Source organism: Eptatretus burgeri, chromosome 1 (genome assembly GCF_056783735.1).
Source record: "Eptatretus burgeri isolate ZD-2024b chromosome 1, Ebu_testis_v1, whole genome shotgun sequence".
NCBI lineage: Eukaryota > Metazoa > Chordata > Myxini > Myxiniformes > Myxinidae > Eptatretus > Eptatretus burgeri.
The window spans coordinates 86359123-86364132 of NC_140961.1; the positions used below are offsets into that span (position 1 = coordinate 86359123).

Sequence of the window (5010 nt, forward strand, 5' to 3'; positions counted from 1 at the left end):
CTATGGGTGCGAGACTTGGACTCTGACCAAGGATCTGAGACGGAGACTTAATTCCTTTGGTACCAGGTCTCTTCGCAGAATCCTTGGCTATCGCTGGTCGGATTTTGTGTCCAACGAGCGGTTGTTGAGAGAGACTCGGATGAGATTTGTTACCTGCATAGTCCGTGAGCGTCAGTTGCGGCTGTATGGACATGTGGCTCGTTTTCCTGACTCTGATCCTGCTCAGTGGAGGAGGCCAGTGGGCCGACCACGTGCCTCATGGTTGCAACAGGTTGACCATCATCTCAAGGAGATGGGGATGGGCCTGGCATCTGCCTGGGGGATGGCCAGACGGAGGCCCCTGGAGTACCGGCGGAAAGTGGACGCAGCGACGCGCTGTTCTGGCACATGCTCCCATACCTGACCTGACCTGATTGTGTACGTATAATGATAATACCATTCCTTTTGTTCCGTAAAGGTGCATCGTTCTTCCGAGGCAGTTTTATTGGCAAGGATGACAGTCTTGGATGGGTTGCCACTCCAACACAGGTTACCCCGAATGGTTATTACCCCAGTACACTGGTACTCATTTCACCGACCTCGGAAGGATGACAAGCTACGTCAACCCCACCTGGTGTTTGTTCAACGATTAAAAAACAGGTCTCAAACTCAGGACCCTAAGGTCACAAGCCAGCCACCTTAACTGCTAAGCCAACACCAGGCATATTGTGTATGTATAGGTCAATAGTAAATTGAGCAAAAGAGAATGTGGGATGGTCGGAGAAGGAAAGGAGGTGAGAATAGTTTGGGAGATAAGGGAAGGAAGATTGGGAGGATATAGGAGTATGGGGATAGAATTGAAGGGATAGGGCAGACAAAGGAGAGAGGGTCAAGACAAATTCTGCCATTTTGGCACACAAAATACATAGATGACTCCAAAATTGAAGGACAACAGGGTAACAGAATGGCTGAGTGGAGGCAGTAAGGACAGGAATATTGTACGGGACATTAAAGGTATTCGGGAAGGGACTTCTGTGAGAAACATTGTTGTGGAGGTCAGGGGGATCCCATGTAAACAAAAGCCCCTCAAAATAATTTACTGGATGATGATGATGTCATTGGCATTCCCATCAGGAAAGATAGATTGAAACAAGTCAGAATTTTTTTTCTTTTTTTTTAAATGAAAAAAACATGGATGGACCAAAAGAACAACTAAACGAGGTAGGAAAGAATGAAAAGGAAGGGATTGCACCACAATACAACACCACAATCCTTTTACGGATTGCCATCACGATATCCTTTGACATTTTTCTGTCTCATTCCCAAAACAAATAAAATATACAATGACACCAACCCACACAACAAATCAACAACTACCTCTAACATAGACATTTTCATGCAATTGTTACTATTGCCTCCTATAAATGAATGAGATAGTTTGAGGCCTATAGGAAGCCTATATAAGAAAGGCCTATGGCTTCGATGATGCACAAGAATCCAGTGGACATTCAGAAGCAAGAATTTGCACAAGGGTGTTTCGAGAATCCAGGTACATTTATTTCCCTCACCAGAGGAGAGGGTATTGTATTTGGGTCCGTTTGTCTGTGTCTGTGTCTGTCTGTTTGTTTGTTTGTCTGCACAGAATGAATGTTTTTTTTTCTGCAACCGCTTGTCAGATCGAGACGAACTTTTCACCATAGGAGTGACTTCTCATGTGGAATGTTTAAAATGATAATTATGACGTCATAGGTCACGTGCTGTCACAGCTGTGTTGGAAAAAAGGAAAAACTCTGGACACCTGTATCTCTGAAACCGCACCATGGAAAAAATGTAAACTTGGCACATAGCAAGTACTCCTGGGGAATGTGATTTTTCTCATGATGTCATGAGTGCCGACGTTATGACGTCATACTTGCCTACATAGAATGCTACATCCAATCAGTATGAAAATTTTTGAGAGTCATCGAGGTTTAAATTAGTTCACAGAAAAAAATGATTTGATGACGTCATCGGTCACGTGGTTCAACAGCCTTATTGGGTTTTTGGGGGTTTTTTTTACTTCAAAAATCTTCTCTGAAATGGCTGAACAGATTGAGGTGAAACTTTACTTGTGTGACCGCCTATCCATGAGGAACAAACTGTTCACATCTATGATGTCATAGCTCACATGGTTTGGCAGCCATATTGGATTTAGCATAAAACCTATGAAAATATTCTTCTCCCGAACGGCTGGGCAGATAGAGGGGAAACCACACAATTGTTCCCAAATAGTTAGGGAATTTTAGCAAATTGTATTGACCATCTGTGAAAAAATTGCTCACCAAAATTTTTTTTCACTAACGTATTCATCTAGGTGTCTACTAACACCTATCAATTAGTGCAAACCCAAATCCTTGTGGAAAATTCTGGGGAGCCAATCAAAGTTCGGGTGCTCAGAGGGCCTGCGCGAAAAATTCGGAAAAATTGACTTTTGCCAATATTGACTTGTGGGATTTCTAACTAGGGGTTTTTTGGGGTGTTGAATTGATTCCAACCATTAGATTTGAGGAAAAATGAATCCCTGGCCATAAAATATTGATATGATACATTTTTTAGATATCTCAGACTGTGTTTTGCTGTAATTTTGCTCAATTGATTCAGATTGTTCAAATTGTGCTGAAACCAGCATACAACATTTTTCAAACCACTGCTATATTGTTGGTTATACTTGTGCTCATGCTCAGTAGAATTCAGGTTCTCAGACCATGAATGGTCCGGCAAATGGACCGACATCACGATAGAAACCACACTCATGCGTGAGGCAAAATCCTCTGGTGGTCCAAACAGAGGCCGCTTTCGGAATGAGTCTTCTCATAAGTCTTCGGTTCAGACTCTGAACCATTTCTAGTTCATTCACCAAGAGCTAGAAAGAAGCATGGTCAAATGTGGGGTACCTATCCACACCGACGTTAAAAGAGCCCAAATGAAGAGAGATAACGATGCTGTCAACACCATAGTTGGATGGTTGGAGGAAGTCAACCCTTTCAATGCCACACGGGACGAGAAGACTCTGGTGTCCTTCTCAACTGGGTTCAGCAGCACTCCCGAAGACCAAGTCAACACTGATCAAGCAGAAGAAGTTGACAGAGCCATACAGGCTAAGATGGATGGGAAAACTGTTGTGGATGCAATGGTAACCAAACACAAGGTCAAATCACTTGCAACCCTCAGATCTGGACCCAAAGTCAATGGCGATAAGCTGGTCATTGACTCAATGAAGCTATTCAACCGCCTCATTGTCATCAGTGAGCATGAAATCAAGACCAAAAAAGCTCTGCGCTTTGAGTTGATGCCAAAACTGATGTCTCTGTTTGACAAAAATCAAAAGTTGCGAAAGCCAGACAAAGCTGCCCTAGCAAGGTCCCTGAAGTCATGTGTGGCACCTGTCGAACAACCCCCTGCACAAGCCTTGTGGTTAATGGTGGGTGGCTCCTGCACAATGTCAAATGGGAGGCTAACCTTACTTGGAAGGATGTTGCCGATAGCTACCTCTGGTTTGTGAAGTCCACGGGGAGCCATTGCTTCCAGATAACGGTGGTCTTTGACAGATATGGCAGCTCCACCAAGGACCATGACCACTTGAGACGAACAAAGAATGCATGCTGTGACATTCAGATTCGTCTGGATCTCAAAATCATCATTGCAAGAGAAAAGTTCCTCGATAACAAGAACAACAAAGCCCAGCTCGTTCTGCTCCTTGCTGAGACATTTAGTAGGAATAGAATCAGTGTACAGCAATGCTCTGATGATGCCGACACCTCCATCATCCGCGCAGCTCTAGATGAGGCAAGATAGTCCCCTGTCGAGGTGAGGGCTGAGGACACAGACGTCCTGGTTATGCTGATTCATCATGTTGCAGACCATCTGATCTTCCTCACGGTAGCCAAAGAAACATCTTACGATGTCGGAAAGATCTGGGAGGCCTTCCCAGAGATATACCGGAGGTATCTCATATTCTTGTACAGCTTCTCTGGCTGCGATACAGTGTCTGCAATTTTTGGGTTTCACAAACCAACTTTGCTAAGCAAGCTCTGCAAGACTGATGAAGCAGAGAGGGCAATGGACGTGTTTATGGACATCCGAGCTGAGAAAGGTGATATCATTTAAGCAGGCTGTGCTCTTTTCATGCTCATGTTCCATGGGAAATCCTCCAAACACTTGGAAGACTTGAGATTCGATATCTTCAGCAAGCGAGCTGCTACTGGGAGCATAAAACCTGAGAAACTCCCCCCGACAACAGGAGCTGCAGCACAGCACTCTCTCCGCGCTTACCTCCAGACTAGAGACTGGCTGATGCTGCAAAGTCCATCGTTAGATGACTGGGACTATGGATGGCAACTCAATGAACAAGGATATGCACCAGTCCCTTCTACAGACCCCATTGCACCAGTCTACCTCCTGACGTTTGCCAGCTGCAACTGTGCGGGGGACTGCAGCTCACTCAGGTGCTGCTGTAAAAAGCAAGGAGTCAAGTGTATTTCTGCTTGTGGCATCTGTCATGGTAACTCTTGCCTGAACATAAACCAGCTGGATGACAAGAGGAGTGAGGAAGATACTGGGGAGTTTGATGAATAAGGTTGTAAAAGCTGATGAAGCAACATTTCCATTGAGCACAGTTCTGTTAAAAATGTCAATAAAATACATTTTATATGATCAAGGAGTGTTTTTTTCTCAAATCTATTGGTTGGAATCAATTCAGCACCCCCAAAAAACCCCTAGTTAGACATCCCACAAGTCAATATTGGCAAAAGTTAATTTTCCGATTTTTTCGCGCAGGCCCTCGCGAGCACCCAAACTTTGATTGCCTCCCCAGAATTTTCCACAAGGATTTGGGTTTGCACTAATTGATAGGTGTTAGTAGACACCTAGATGAATACGTTAGTGAAGAAATTTTTTGGTAAGCAATTTTTTCACAGATGGTCAATGCAATTTGCTAAAATTCCCTAAGTAAAAGCCTTGGGGATACCAGGGTGTTCATGAATAATTGATAGG

The 5010-nt window shown here is 44.1% G+C and overlaps 1 pseudogene; it reads left to right on the forward strand.

The window, feature by feature from the left end:
• The first annotated feature begins 2893 nt into the window (after positions 1 to 2893).
• Positions 2894 to 4760, forward strand: LOC147034898 (uncharacterized; annotated as a pseudogene).
• The last annotated feature ends 250 nt before the right edge of the window (positions 4761 to 5010 follow it).